Raw genomic sequence first — 17,277 nt, 5'->3', positions numbered from 1 at the left:
CCCCTCTTTAAGCATCATCCTTCCTACCCCTCGTCTCCAGCTTCCTCTCCTCCTCCTAACAGCCCTGTGGTTTGATCACCTGTCTGTGCTGGAGCACACTGAGAGCAGCTACAGCACTGTACCATAATGTGCACACTCCCAAAATGCTCATTGGAAACACGACGACACCAGTGCCACCTCCATCTCTGCATGCACACCACGACCGCAGCTTCGCTGGGTGATGTGTGATGAGTAACATGTGATGACAGATAATCAATCGTTTTTTTTTTTTTTTTTTTTTAGCTTTTAGGGAGGCCTATATATAGCGATGGCGCCAATCTAAACTAAGCCAGATATTTCCGTGGGGGTGGCAGAGCTGTGCAGAATCATCTGCCTCAGATCATTGATGTGTGTGTTTCCTTTTCACACTGTGAATGTATTTTGATGTACAGTAGGCTCTGTATAGTTTTGCTGCAAGTTAATAAACAAAAGCCACACACAGAAACACCCTCAGGGGAAATTACATTTCATTTACTTATTTTTGACCAGTGCCTAATCTGGTTCTGCTTGTTTAAAGGTCCAACGCAGCTTCTCTTTTTTGTTTTATCTCCGTATCAATGCATTTCTGGGTAACAATTAGGTAGCTTTTGACCATTGTTATTGGAAACAAGGAACAAAATTAGCTTCTTAGCAAACCGCAATTTCTCAAGCAAGAATTTTGCTAGGACTGTCTGGGAGGGGTCTGAGTGGGAAGGAGAAACCTGAAAACTAGCTGTTATTGCCAGAGAGGTTTTATTGGTCTATTAACTAATTTGATAGTTAATGTGATCAGGCAGGTCAAAACTCCATCCCACCAAAACAGGCTGAAATTTCAGGTGTTCTTGTCAAACAGCTCTTACACTAAAAGAGCATTATCATGATCAATTTCCACAATTTCACAGTATTATTCCAACTTCATAGTGTGGAAATATAAAATACAGGATATTACGCTTTTGACTGCACTGGGCCTTTAAGTTTAATTTTCTTTCATTTCAAACAGCACCCAACCCCTTCAGACACACATGAGTCATTCAGTTAGAGGATATTAGTGCAGATGGCAGCATGCAACAGTGTCTGGGATGGAACCCAGTGAGGTCGAAGATAGTAACATTCTCTCTATGGATACTATGGCCCGGATCTGTTCCCTCAATAAGATATCAAATGTAGACTGAAAAGGAGCACTATGCACTCTTGGACTAAAACCAGTACAGCGGCACCTAGTCTGTACATTTCCCAAGCCAAACCCTCTCTATGGTAGAGGCTCTACCGTCACTAAACCTCATCATGAGACTCTCAGCCATGGTATAGTCTGAGGTGTCCCTCCCTACCTGCCGAGACAGGCAGCAATGTTACCTGTTTTAAAAACATCTCTCTATAATTATCAGGTGGGTCCAGTAGTAAATCATCAGCTGCTGAATTGATGTTGGGGAGTGACATGCGGTGCCTTCCTGCCTGGCTGCACGCCTGTTAAATTGGGTCAACATTAACAAGGCCCATGTTGCTGTGCTCTACACTTCAACGCTGATGCTGAGTCACAGTGACAGGCCTCCGTTACATAAGCACAGAGGATACTCTGGAGCCAGCCATGCTTTAAATGCCTCACTTTTTACATTGGCATGGATGGTGTCCTCCCCCTGTTTTTAAGAGGCCTCCACAATGTCAATGTTACACAACATACTATACTAGCTAAAGCATACTTCATACAGAGATGCAGTTGTCACACCCGCAGACAACATCTTCCGGGCAGAGGAATAACCGTGTTCACTGTGTTTTAAGAAGTGTTAATTGCATGATTTATCCATGAGATGTTTGTCTAGATAGATATGTTAGGTTGAAAACAGTAGCATTGTTAGAGATACTGTGGAGACTAGATACAAAACAGTCGCAACATTTCAAAAACTTATTTGGTGTCCTGTGATTACACCTGGTTGCCAGTAAACTTGCCAGTGGACCTCATACTGGACACGGTAGTATGAAAGTCTGGGGAATTGATTTTTGAGCATTTTTGTTGGGTGGCTCAAGTAGAAAATGTAATCCGAATGCTGGAGAGGGCTGTTGATTTTTCATGAAACAAAAATGTATCATAATAGCAGAAAGCTTTGTTCTTCTATATTCTACTAACAGTAAGAGTACATAGAAGAACATCTGGATTTTCCCTTGTTCATTTCTGCATGCCCTCCATTAATTAAACCTTGGGAATAGACCACCTGGTAGACACATTAAGTATACAGTATAATATATGCATACGGTAGCAGTCTGTTGTGATTGGTTGTGAAAACATATACCACAGGTAATGAGTGTTACACAGCAGGCCAGCGGTACCGGATAGAATGCTTCAAGGCTGTCACATGATGTCTCAAACTGTTTTAATTGTTTTTGGCATTCGTTAAGGAAGCACATAGACCCAGTCGGTATTAGATAGACCATCGCAACCATGCCCGCCTGTAGGGGAAACAACCTGTGGTAACCTAGGTTACCCCATTGGCTCACAGAAAAAAAACTTCACCTTTTTCAAACACAATTGCTTGTTTTAGTCAATTACAAAACTACACTTAAGAAAAGTACAACATGTCTAAAGATGACTTTCAACATTGCTTGTTCCCTAGTGTTCCCACTACTTAGAAAAAACATAATATTGTAGTGCTTCCCTCAGCCCTTTTCATGACGGTGTTAGCAGCCACTTGTGAGTGAGTCCTAGCTAGCTACCGACCGGAACATTAAGCTAGCCAAGACCAACAACAACACAAACGGACTATAAAGCTACAAGTAGTGAGTGGAGTTACAAACGGACTGTACTAAACAAGTTAAATGTCTTACCTGTGATGAAATGTTTTCCACACAGCTACGTGTAGCCTACTTGGACACCGGGTACCCACATTTCCCATTCTACCACACCGAATAGCCTGAAGACACAGGGCTCTTCTTGCAGTCTCTATTTCCCTATGTGGGAGAATTGTGAACCGTAGGTCATTATTTTTGACCTGGCTACGTGTACATTGAAGAACACAGCAGATTTTCAGCATGTTTTGTTATTTCTGTATAGCAAAAAAATCTAGTTGTGGACTATTTGTGTGCAACATATTACTAGCAAGATAATGCTTGCATTAGTGCAAGGTAGTTAAACATGTAAGCAATGAAAGTTGTCAAAACATGATAAATGTTTTATTTGGATGAGAGAGACAAGAGAGGGAAGTGTGAATATCAGATGGACAGATAGACCTGTAGAGAGAGAAAGAGAAAGAGGATGAGAGAAAGAGAGATGATGTTGCTCCTGTGCAGTCTGAAACCAAACAAGTGACATTAAAGTGCTGTGACCTGTGAGGGCATTTCCCCTGCCTAAATATAGCTATCTGTGATGCTGCGCAATGTGAGCACTGCCAGGCCCAAGGCCGTGCCGCTCGTCTGACCTCTCGCTGGTCCGGAGACCTCTCCTCCATCTTCCCCCAGAGCACGTGACCCTTTCCTGGCCTCCAGACATTCCCCTTCCTATCAGCAGGATAGCTGGGCTGTAGTGAACAGCCTGGCGTGTGACGAGTCCCTGATGGGGCAGATATAGGAGGAGGGAGATGGGGGAAGGAGGGAGGGAGTCAGAGGTTTTGAGGTCGGATCCTTTTATGTCTCATATATGCATAATGCACAGCTCAGTGGGTGCTCTCTATAACGTAATGTTCCATTTAATATACATCTTCTTTGTTTCGCATGGATACGTATGGGTGGTCAGGAGGAGAACATCCTGATTTGAGATGAAGCAGAGCTCACTGATTTATTTTCTTTCATAGTCCTCCTTTGCAGCCCTTTGCCCTTTCATTAAGCTATTTATGTTGATCATAATAATCATGTAATAATGTCTATTTTTAGCGCAAAATGTTGAATTTAGAAGTGCTAAATGTGAAGATCTGTAATCTGCAGTGGACATTCTCTACTTTGAATTGCCTATCCGCCCCCTCAGAATAATCATGTTTGTTATGGATGGAAAACATTGTCATTATATTCTTCCTGCACACAATATACTGTGTGTTTTTTGGGGAGGCCATATTSTACCACCAGCAATGGCAGAATGCAAAATAAATACCTTACAGTCAGGGAGGAATTATGGGTGGAAAGTTTGAAAATAATTCATTACATCGAGGTAGACACAACTTTTTGCCAGGCAGATGAGACGAGGTCAGAGTCGGGACTCGGAATCTATAGTATTCATATCATTTTTCATAAAGCTTTCATGATAGTTTATTAAATGGCCCTGGTGGGGGTTTAAAAATCACTTTGCAAATAAGGTTATACTTTCCCATTCCAAAACAGCTCTCATTGGATGGGGATTTTAACCACGTCTTCCCATGGGTTAGAGTTATTGCAGATTGGGGCAGAGAGGGAAACTGGTAATTCATAGAGAAAATATAGCATCCTCTCATCTTTTAAATAAATATATGTGGCAAAGAAACCTGTGCTCTAGCTCCCTTTGTCCCTGCAGCTGTGACAAGAACAGTAAAGTTACAAAAAAATCGCACCACCAAAATTGTATTTTAACTCTACACCCTTAGTAAAAAAGGGTTCCTAAAGGGTTATTTGCCTGTCCCCATTGGATGACCCTTTTTGGTTCTAGGTAGAACCCTTTTAGGTTTCATGTAAAACCCTTTGTAGCAAGGGTTCTACATGGAACTGAAAAGGGTTCTACCTGGAACCAAAAGGGTTTCTGCAAAGGGTTTTCCTATGGGGACAYCCAAATAACCCTTTTAGGTTCTAGATAGCAGCTTTCTTCTAAGAGTGTAGGCTTTACCTAACATACAACCTAACACATCTGAATAACAAGATGAGAGTGGAAGTGATTACACAAACACATACTGTAGTGCGTAGTGAGTTAGGCTAATGCAACAGAAAGTGGCGTGGGTGTAGATACTTAGTGTAGAGAAAATCCCTTTTGTCACTATAGAGAAGACTTGTTGTAAAAAAAAATGTGGTTTTGTATGTGAGTAAAATAGATGCATGTGGTGATTCAGTACACACAGGGTGGTGCGTTTATTTACCACGTCCCTCAAACAGCTTGGGGAATGGACTGTAATAACATGTCATCAACCTGACACAACACGTCTTCAACACATAAGCTATAAACTTTTGTTGCATGTTAGCTATAGGCACAAAGGGCTTGAGATTATTATTAACCTTAAAAATCACATTCCATTTGGCTCCAACCCTTCTAAAACTTTCCAAGCAAACAGACTTTCCTGTGAATAGTATTTTTTGGTTTGTGGGGAACAATCCTCTCTCTGCATGAAAGACAAAGCTTCACGCACCAACAAGACACAATGACAGTCAGATCTATTCAAGTGTGACATGAGAGGTTATGTGGCTGTGTAACAGTGGCAAGAACATCAATTGGAACCATTGAATTGAAAATGCTGTTCTATTCCCCGAAATGAAAGGTATTGTACCAAAAAGTAGAATATGATTAGTTCAGTTCCTGCATGTCCTGAGTCTTCCCATAATACTGAGATTTAATTCAGCCAAAGTGCATTATTAATCCTCTAAAAGGCATCCTCGAGCAGTACCATTCTCCACACTCGTCCACTTGGCACCCCTATAGTGCATGCTGTCTGCCTCTATAGAAGTGATTTGAATAACTTCTATGGAGAATTACAGTAGAGCAGAACGGCTGGCCCTTAAAATGGATAAAATKTATAACATGCATGTCAATCTCTCCTGGTTTAAACACAGTAAGTCTAAGTCTTTTTAGCAGAATAATGAGTAACCCTGGCAATAGGTCCTTCAGAACAGGGTCCCCCCCACCTAACTCATCAACAATCTTAAATTATTTGAATCAGCGGTGTAATACTAGGAGAAAAAGCAAAATGTACATCCAGGCGAGGCCACGCGACCGAGTTTGGGAAACCCTGCCTCAAGAGACCCCAAAGCCTACGACAACCCAATATGGTTATCACAGATCACACGGGTAAATAATGGAACCCAAAGTGCAGCGTGAGCTGACCTTGGACGGAAACATCGCAGCACAGGATGTGATTCCACAAATAACCAGCCAGGACATTGATTCCTGTTAGTCAGAGAGGGGGAGGGGGGGACAGATTTTTTTCACAGTGGCAGTTTGATTAACTGCACTTTCCATCACTCCCAGGCATGGCAAATACAATATGGCCTGGCCTGGCAGGTATTATCAGCCAGCCATGTATCAGTGCCTTTTAAGAGCTCTGTTACGGAGTAATTAAAAGCTACTGCGTTTGGACCTCTGGTGCTCAAATAGAGTTAACTCCAGTCCAGCTCATTGCTGCTCTATTGGGTTAACGCTCCCAGTGGCACTCGGTCCATCAGACGTGGTGTTTAGCATTGAACCCTGTGAATTGGAAATAAACCCGTTACAATATTGTGGCAATTGAACAAGTTGAGGAGACTAAACTGCTTGGTGTAACCCTAGATTGCAAACTGACATGGTCAAAACATATAGATGCAACGGTAGCTAAGATAATAATCACAATTGGTGGGGTGCTTATATTAGTCGTATTTCACGTGTGAATTGGAAATGTGTTTTTTGGCATATCCCACTTCCCCTGACAGTGGGGTCAGAGCCAGGGATCAGCCATTATTGACGGCGACCCTAGAGCAATAAGGGTTAATTGACTTTCTCAAGGGCACATTTCAACTTGTTGACGTGTGGATTTGAACCAGCGACCTTTCGATTACTGGACGAATGCTCTTAACTGCCAGGCGACCTGCCAGAGAGGTCTGTCTGTGATACAGCGCTGCTCTGCTTTCTTGACATCACAATCAACTTAACAAGTCCTATCGGCCTTAGTTGTATTACACTTGGACTATTCCACAAAGAGGGACATAGGCAAATTACAGTTGGCCCAGAACAGAGCAGCACGACTGGCCCTTAAATGTACACAGAGATCCTTAATGCATGTAAATCTCTCCTGGCTCAAAGTAGAGGAGAGATTAACTGCATCACTATTTGTCTTTGTGAGAGGTATTGACAATGTCGAAAGCACCGAGCTGTCTGTTCAAAAGACTAGCACACAGCTCAGACACCCATACACACCCCACCAGGGGTCTTTTCACAGTCCCCAAGTCCAGAACAGACTCTGGGAAACGCACAGTACTGCATAGAGCCATGACTAAATGGAGCTCTCTCCACATCAAGTAACTCAGGTGAGCCGTACAATCAGATTTATAAAACAGATAAAACAACACCTCATGTACATCGCAGACGTGAAGAGACACACGTACACACACACAAATACACATACACACTCACTCTACATACACACATTCTAATGTTGTGGTATTGGTGATTATATTGTACATTTATATTACATTAATAATGTAATAATGTCTTGTATGATGTATTGTGTTATTGATGATGTAGCCTGTTGTTGTGTTTTGATGTGATGTAACTGTTTTAACCCTGTTTGGACCCCAGGAAGAGTACGCTGTGCTTGGCAGCAGCTAATGGGGATCCTAATAAATACTAAATGCTAAATGAGGCCACTTTGGACTGTGTGTACTTACTTTACTTACTTACTTACTTCCTCGAGGGCTGTGTGTACTTACTTTCTTACTTACTTACTTACTTCCTCGAGGGCTGTGTGTACTTACTTTCTTACTTACTAACTTACTTCCTCGAGGCGTGTGTGTACTTAAACTTTCTTACTTACTAACTTACTTCCTCGAGGCGTGTGTGTACTTACTTTCTTACTTACTAACTTACTTCCTCGAGGGCGGTGTTACTTCTTTCTTACTTACTAACTTACTTCCTCGAGGGCTGTGTGTACTTACTTTCTTACTTACTAACTTACTTCCTCGAGGGCTGTGTGTTTGTAGACGCTCATTGAGTTCATTGTTATTGTTCTTTCATTCATTTGGTTCTTTTAACTTTGTGCTCAGATGTATTTCTACTCTTATATTTATTTGTGAAAGTGGCGCCTGCTGGCAACTTCGCAGCAGTCTGTCATAGTTCCCCGAAATGTTTACAAAAGCGTCCCCTCTAATTACATGAGAGCAGAGATTGGGCTATAGAAAGTGACACTATCTAGCCAGCTCTTGCTGGAGGATATTCCAAAGCCACACACGAATCGGAACTCCATGCTGACCACTTACATGAAGATAAATGATTAAATTCAATCACGACCAGTGACATTGTCATAAAGTATACCACCCCCATGTATTGCACCCACAGAGTAGGGTGTTTTTGCTCTAACTGAAGGACAGCACTTCCATACAAGTAACCTGAGTATGTGGTATATAGTGTACATTGGTTTATGTATGTATGTATTGCCTCAAAAATGGAATTACTCCTCCCTCTAAACTGACTCATGTATACAGTGTGTGTTATACTCTTATATTCCTGAGAGGTTAGGTCGTATGTTATCTTTTCAAGGGCACCTAGCTGTGGTTGTTAGGTAGTATTAGGCACAATGGATACCTGATTGAACAGTCATCTTACAATTGATTTTCTGTTTGGACATTTGTGCCAGTATGCTTGGTCTCCAGTTGTTTGATGAACAACATTTCTCTGCTTCTCCCTCCAGTCTTCATAGATCAGAACACCATACTGTACAGATGTAGGATCTTAATTTTAACCAGTTTTAATACAGCAGGAAAAGAATCCAGCAGCAACAGTAAATGTGAATTATTATGTGGATTATAACTAATGAAAATGTGTGTAGGGGTTGATACATTTTTCGTAAGGCCAAATCAAGTCTGAAATTTCTAAATGGAAATAACAAACTTCAGAAACCTTTTTAGACCTCAAACAAAAAGTTATCCTGCAACAGGGTGATCAAATTAAMATCCTACATCTGTATGTTATGGATTTGTCCCTACTTCATGTCAGTAGCCCCCTACCAATCTATTCTATTTTAGAGCCACTCCCTAAGGAGGTAGGGGAAAAGTGCCCCACAGAAACAATAATGTACAGAAACCCCTAGACTAGATATCTGGTGAACCCACCTGGCAGACTGTGATGTATGTGGGGAGCCACAGGTCATCAAAATATGGAGGCTCGCACCTTTCTTCATGATTCATGATGCTACTCCCTTCACAGCGTGTGAGGGGGTAGGGGGAACAGGGGGAAGAACACACCACGTAGCCTAAAATAATTGCTATGCTGCTGTGCTATTGGTGCTGAATCACTCACCTAGGTTTTATCTCCACAGCAGAACTGTAAAGAAACTAACTCATACATGCATCATTTGAACGCTAATTGGAAAAGGGTGATTAGCTGTTGGAACTCTCTTCAGCAAGAAAACTATGATTTTTTTTTCTGGTTGTTTATGCTTTACGAATAAGGCTATAAGCATGCATGCTGGACATAGCGTACTGTATGAATCAGAATGCAGCACTGTTCTACCTCACCCATTTAAATGCACATTGCAATCTCTCCTCTGTGTAATGACACCCCCTAGGAGGCCACCAAACATTAAAGGCAACAGCTAGCCARCCTATATGGTAGCAAATTGCTGTTATGTTTTGGGCACATTTGAGGCAAAATGGATCATATTCAGTTCAGACAACATTCCAATAATCACTGACGAAGTCATCCAAAGACCTATAGCGTTATTTATCGCTCATGTCAGAACAATGTGTGTTTATCACAAACCATCTACTTCTGCTGCTTATTCTGCTTATTTATTAATTTATTTGATATAGGCACTGAAACAATTACAACATTGACACATTTAATCATCATCAGCAGTCAGATGCATTGCACCATAATGCTTTTCTTATGCTAATTTACCGTAGCCTCCCTGCATGAGATTGGAAGATTAAAGAGATATTCTACATTGGGGAGGGAAAAAGAGAAGTGCAAATTAATGAGATTAAAATCAGATATGTATTTGATGTTTTAATACTTAAAGACTGACTCCAGCCATTTTTTTAACTTTCCTGTTAAAGTAGGCCATTCAAGGAGTTGGTCTGATGGTGCCCTCTGATGTCACTGTCCTCCCCTCTTGCTTACAGGAAATTAGGAGTACCACATTATGAGTCATAATATCCATAAAACCTAGCGGTCAAACACAGAAATGGTTCCAATAGTTTTTTCACCGTGTTTGACCGCTAGGTTTTATGGGTATTATGATGACAACACTGTGGTGCTCTACACACTTAGAAAAAAGGGTTTCAAAAGGGTGCTTCAGCTGTCCCCATAGGAGAACCCTCTGTAGAAAGGGTTCTACATACAACCCAAAAGGGTTCTACCTGGAACCAAAAAGGGTTTTTGAAAGGGTTCTCCTATGGGGACATCCGAAGAACCCTTTAATGTTCTAGATAGAACAAAATTTGCTAAGAGCGTAAACCGAACTCAACCCAATTGAGTTTGTTTGGGATGAGTTGGGACGGGACATTAAAAACTGTAATATCTTATGTTTTACCGAGTTGTGGCTGAACGACGACATGGATAACATACAGCTGGCGGGTTTTACGCTGCATCAGCAAGATAGAACAGCCGCCTCCAGTAAGACAAGGGGTGGCGGTCTGTGTATATTTAAATCAAATCAAATTGTATTGGTCACATACACATGGTTAGCAGATGTTAATGGGAGTGTAGTAAAATGCTTGTGCTTCTAGTTCCGACCATGAAGTAATATCTAACAAGTAATCTAACAATTACACAACAACTACCTTATACACACAAGTGTAAAGGAATGAATAAGAATATGTACATATAAACATATGGATGAGCGATGGCCGTGTGGCATAGGCAAGATGCAGTAGATGGTAAAGAGCACAGTATATACATATAAGGTGAGTAATGTAGGGTATGTAAACATTATATAAAGTGTCATTGTTTAAAGTGGCTAGTGATACATTTATTACATCCAATTTTGAATTATTAAAGTGGCTAGAGATTTGAGTCAGTATGTTGGCAGCAGCCACTCAATGTTAGTGATGGCTGTTTAACAGTCTGATGGCCTAGAATCTGTTTTTCAGTCTCTCGGTCCCAGCTTTGATGCACCTGTACTGACCTCGCCTTCTGGATGATAGCGGTGTGAACAGGCAGTGGCTCGGGTGGTTGATGTCCTTGATGATCTTTTTGGCCTTCCACTACCCTCTGGAGAGCCTTACGGTTGTGGGCGGAGCAGTTGCCGTACCAGGTGGTGATATAGCCCGACAGGATGCTCTCAATTGTGCATCTGTAAAAGTTTGAGTGTTTTCGGTGACAAGCCAAATTTCTTCAGCCTCCTGAGGTTGAAGTCTTCACCACGCTGTCTGTGTGGGTGGACCATTTCAGTTTGTCCGTGATGTGTACGCCGAGGAACTTAAAACTTTCCACCTTCTCCACTACTGTCCCGTCAATGTGGATGGCGGGATGCTCCCTCTGCTGTTTCCTGAAGTCCACGATCATCTCCTTTGTTTTTTTTTTACATTGATTGTGAGGTTATTTTCCTGACACCACACTCCGAGGGTCCTCACCTCCTCCCTGTAGGCCGTCTCGTCGTTGTTGGTAATCAAGCCTAACACTGTAGTGTCGTCTGCAAACTTGATGATTGAGTTGGAGGCGTGCATGGCCACGCAGTCATGGGTGAACAGGGAGTACGGGAGAGGGCTGAAAACGCACCCTTGTGGGACCCCAGTGTTGAGGATCAGCGGGGTGGAGATGTTGTTTCCTACCCTCACCACCTGGGGGCGCCCCGTCAGAAAGTCCAGGACCCAGTTGCACAGGGCGGGGTCGAGACCCAGGGTCTCGAGCTTAATGACAAGGTTGGAGGGTACTATGGTTTTAAATGCTGAGTTGTAATCGATGAACAGGATTCTTACATAGGTATTCCTCTCTTTAAGCAATAAGGCCCGAGGTGGTGTGGTATTTGGCCAATATACCAAGGTTAAGGGCTGTTCTTACGCACGACGCAACGCAGAGTGCTAGGACACAGCCCTTAGCAGTGGTATATCGYTCATATATCACCAACCCCAGAGGTGCCTTATTGCTATAATAAACTGGTTACCAACGTAATTAGAACAATAAAAATACATGTTTTGCCATACCCATGGTATACGGTCTGATATACCACGGCTTTCAACCAATCAGCATTCAGGGCTCGAACCACCCAGTTTATAATTATAAACTACAGCTGGTGCACAAAATCTAATAGTAAGGAAGTTTGAGTATCTCATGAGAAGCTGTAGAACACACTATTTACCAAAGACAGTTTTCATCTATATCCTACGTAGCTGTCTATTTACCACCACAAACCGATTCTGGCGCTAAGAACGGACTAAAAAAGCTGTATGCGGCTATAAGCAAACAGGAAAACACACATCCAGAGGCGACACTCCTAGTGGCCGGGGACTTTAATGAAGGGAAACTTAAATCCGTTTTACAAAATTTCTACCAGCATGTTAAATGTGCAACCAGAAGAAAAAAAAACTTTGGACCACKTTTACTCCACACACAGAGATACATACAAAGCTCTCTCTCGCCCTCCATTTGGCAAATCTGACCATAATTCTATCCTCTTGATTCCTGCTTACAAGCAAAAACTAAAGCAGGAAGCACCAGTGACTCAGTCAATAAAGAAGTGGTCAGATGATGCAGATGCTAAGCTACAGGACTGTTTTGCTAGCACAGACTGGAATATGTCCCGGGATTCTTCCGATAGCATTGAGAAGTACACCACATCAGTCACTGGCTTCCTCAATAAGTGCACTGATGACGTAGTCCCCACAGTCACTGTACGTACATACCCCAACCAGAAGCCATGGATTACAGGCAACATCCGCACTGAGCTAAAAGGTAGAGCTGCTGCTTTCAAGGAGCGGGACTCTAACCCGGAAGCTTATACGAAATCCCGCTACGCCCTCCGACGAACCATCAAACCAGCAAGGGGTTAATACAGGACTAAGATTCATACTACACGGGCTCTGACACTCGTTGGATGTGGCAGGGCTTGCAAACTATTACAGACTACAAAGGGAAGCAACACTGAAGCATGCATGAGAGCATCAGTTGTTCCGTACGACTTTGTGATCACGCTCTCCGTAGGCGACGTGAGTAAGACCTTGAAACAGGTCAACATTCACAAGGCCGCAGGGCCAGACAGATTACCAGGATATGTATGCCAAGCATGCGCTGATCAACTGGCAAGTGTCTTCACTGACATTTTAACCTGTCTGTAATACCAACATGTTTCAAGCAGACCACCATTGTCTCTGTGCCCAAGAACACTAAGGTAACCTGCCTAAATGACTACCGACCCGTAGCACTCACATCTGTAGCCATGAAGTGCTTTGAAAGGCTGGTCATGGCACACATCACCACCATTATCCCAGAAACCCTAGACCCACTCCAATTTGCATACCGCCACAACAGATCCACAGATGATGCAATCTCTATTGCACTCCACACTGCCCTTTCCCGCCTGGACTAAAGGAACACCTATGTGAGAATGCGATTCATTGACTACAGCTCAGCGTTCAACACCATAGTGCCCTCAAAGCTCATCACTAAGCGTACGACCCAGGGACTAAACACCTCCCTCTGCAACTGGATCCTGGACTTCCTGACGGGCCGCCCCCAGGTGGTAAGGGTAGGTAACAAAACATCTGCCACGCTGATCCTCAACACAGGGGCCCCTCAGGGGTGCGTGCTCAGTCCTCTCCTGTACTCCCTGTTCACTCATGACTGCATGGCCAGGCATGACTCCAACGCCATCATTATGTTTGCCGATGACACAACAGTGGTAGGCCTGATGACCGACAACGATGAGACAGCCTATAGGGAGGTCATCAGAGACCTGGCCGTGTGGTGCCAGGATAACAACCTCTCCCTCAATGTGATCAAGACAAAGGAGATGATTGTGGACTACAGGAAAAAGAGGACCGAGCACGCCCCCATTCTCATCYACAGGGCTGCAGGGGAGCAGGTTGAGAGCTTCAAYTTCCTTGGTGTCCACGTCACCAACAAACTAACATGGTCCAAACACACCAAGACAGTCATGAAGAGGGCACGGCAAAGCCTATTCCCCCTCAGGAGACTGAAAAGATTTGGCATGGGTCCTCAGATCCTCAAAAAGTTASACAGCTGCACCATCGAGAGCATCCTGACSGGTTGCWTCACTGCCTGGTATGGCAACTGCTCGGCCTCCGACCGCAAGGCACTACAGAGGCTATGTGTACGACCCAGTACATCACTGGGGCCAAGCTTCCTGCCATCCAGGACCTCTTTACCAGGCAGTGTCAGAYGAAGGCCCTACAAATTGTCAAAGATCCCAGCCACCCACCCTAGTCATAGACTTTTCTCTCTGCTACCACATTGTACCGTTGCGCCAAGTCTAGGTCCAAAAGGCTTCTTAACAGCTTCTATCCCCAAGCCGTAAGACTCCTGAACATCTAATCAAATGGCTACCTGGACTATTTGCATTGTCTCCCCCTTTTACGCTGCTACTACTCTCTGTTTATTATGTATGCATACTGTTGTCACTTTAACTCTACCTACATGTACATATTACCTCAATTACCTCGACTGACCTGAGGCCCCGCACATTGACTCTGTACCGATAGCCCCTGTATATAGCCTTGCTACTGTAATTTTACTGCTGCTCTTTAATWATTTTTTACTTAACACTTATTTTTATTAAAACTGAATTGTTGGTTAAGGGCTTGTAAGTAAGAATTTCACGGTAAGGTCTACACCTGTTGTATTCGGCGCATGTGACAAATACATCTTTATTTGATTTGATTTTAATGACGGAGCAGCATCCACACTCCATCCAAACTCCACAGTAGCTGAAGACCGAGGCTCAGTTCTCACTGATGTAGTAAAAGAAACCATCAGAATTGGAGGTACTCAACCCATCAATGGCAGAAATGTGGAACTTAGCTTTATAGGCCAATGTTTACTCATATGTTAGGTTAATAGATATCATGGAAAAACAGCTTAGACCTACAGAGGTTAAGGACAAGGTGATAATTGTTTTACCATTTTGTGGTCTCAGGCCAAAGTTCCCTCATTTTGAAAAAATGAATGGATGAAGCTATGTATGTAGCATTGGTAACAGGATTTTCCTCCGATATGTTTTTTCTTCTTCTCTGACTAGGTGGACAAAAGATGTACTGTAGACGAGTTGTCAAACATGTCGTGACACTCCGAGAGGTTTGTTTGTTTAGAAGGTCCTGTCATAGAATTAGAATTTTACAAGGTTCTATAATTTTGGTGACAAGGCTCTTCTGACTCTCATTGATGGATGCTCTTGTGCAGTTTGTGCCCAAAATCAACACCAGAGGGATTGCGCAATAGCATAAACCTCTTATCGCATCAAAGTAAAAATAGGCAACAACTAATTGTAAGCTATCTTGACTTCCCCATTGACATGTTTATATTTGCTTGTGAGAACCACAACCCAGAGCTATATGACTGAGAACACCCAATACACGTTTAGTAGACTCAATCCATACAAGATCTCCAGGAAAAAAATCCTGTGATGAACGCTGCATAATGCCTTGTGTCCAAAACAGACCTACAGTATTTTTAACCATATTTTCAGGATGTCATTTTCATTGCATTGCTCTGGGGCTTCTTTCTGTGTGTGGCAGAGTAAATTTAGCTCGTTCATCATCGCTGTACCCTACACTGCTAATAAATCTTGCCCACGGCATGCCTTGYGGACAGGACACCAGGTCTTAGGTTGCACCTGCAAGGTGGGCCTAGGACTCCCAAAGAAAATCCAAAATGCAATATGGAAATGGGAATATTGGAAGACATGGTTGATGAGATGCTGTGGTTATCTTTGTGGCACCGATCGAGATTTTCAGATTAATCTTCCTTAAAACACAACGGTGGAATAATGAAATAACACATTTGTTTTATTTCTTTAGTTTGATTTTGACTGAGCGTGCTATTGTTTTTCTCAGACTTAATCAATGCACTGTGCATCAAGCCGACATTGACACGTTCAAACAAATGACTGAATTCCTTGACTTGTTCCTGTCTTTTTTCTCTCTGTTTATAGTAGGTCGACTTCTTCTCTCTTTCAACCAATCTTGCCAAGGACTTTGCCAATATATAATGAGGGGTCATACTTCAAGTGGCCAGGATGACATTATGACAAATTGAGCACTTTTACTTTGCTTAAAGGTCCAATGCAGCTGTTCTTATCTCAATATGAAATCATCTAGGTAATAATTAAGTACCTTACTGTGAATGTTTTCAATTAAAATGCCTCTTAGAAAAGAGCAATTTCTCAAGCAAGTATTTAGCTTGGACTGTCTGTGAGTGGTTTGAGTGGAGAGGGAAAAACAGAAAATTAGCTGTTTTTGGCAGAGTTTTGGAACTCTCATTGTAATTGGTCAATTAACTAATTTACCCAATGGTGATGTTACGATGGATGGGCATAAACTCCCTCCCACCAAAACAAGCTGAAAGTTTAGTCTTTTCAAACAGCTTTATCACAGTGCCTTTCCTCTCTCTAAAGATCTCATTTAACCGTACTGTATATAATAATATATATAATATGAATATGAATATATATGAATATATGAATAGCGTGTAAATACAATACTTTTTTGTCTCTTTGTCTTTCCAATGTATAACTCTTATTTTTATTTTATGTAATATCTTATGTTGTTCTTGAGTTAAAACTGTTCTCTACTTTGTCATGTATTTCTACGTTTAATGTGGACCCCAGGAAGAGTAGCTGTTGCATATACAGTAGCTAATAGCGATCCTAATAAACTAAACTAAACACTAAAAGGACATTATCATAATTTTCACAATTTCACAGTATTATTCCAACCTCATAGTGTGGAGATATAAATAAAACACCGAAAAAATGTTTTGGACTGCACTGGGCCTTTAAAATAAATACTGCCTATGGCAGGGGTAGTAAGCAACTAGATTCAGCTACTGGTCGATTTTTGTCGGAGCAGATGGTAGGGGTTGGGGGGCGGAACATAATTATAATCATTTGTACACATTGTGGTCAATGAAGCATTGATGACATTGAGACATGATCACATACAGTGGAGCAAAAAAGTATTTAGTCAGCCACCAATTGTGCAAGTTCTCCCACTTAAAAAGATGAGAAAGGCCTGTAATTTTCATCATAGGTACACTTCAACTATGACAGACAAAATGAGAAAAAAAAATCCAGAAAATCACATTGTAGGATTTTTAATGAATTTATTTGCAAATGATGGTGGAAAATAAGTATTTGGTCAATAACAAAAGTTTATCTCAATACTTTGTTATATACCCTTTGTTTGCAATGACAGAGGTCAAACGTTTTCTGTAAGTCTTCACAAGGTTTTCACACACTGTTG

The sequence above is a fragment of the Salvelinus sp. IW2-2015 genome, linkage group LG23, assembly GCF_002910315.2.
Source record: "Salvelinus sp. IW2-2015 linkage group LG23, ASM291031v2, whole genome shotgun sequence".
Classification (NCBI taxonomy): domain Eukaryota; kingdom Metazoa; phylum Chordata; class Actinopteri; order Salmoniformes; family Salmonidae; genus Salvelinus; species Salvelinus sp. IW2-2015.
The sequence above is the reverse complement of the archived record's forward strand: the minus strand, read 5'-3'. Positions refer to the sequence as shown.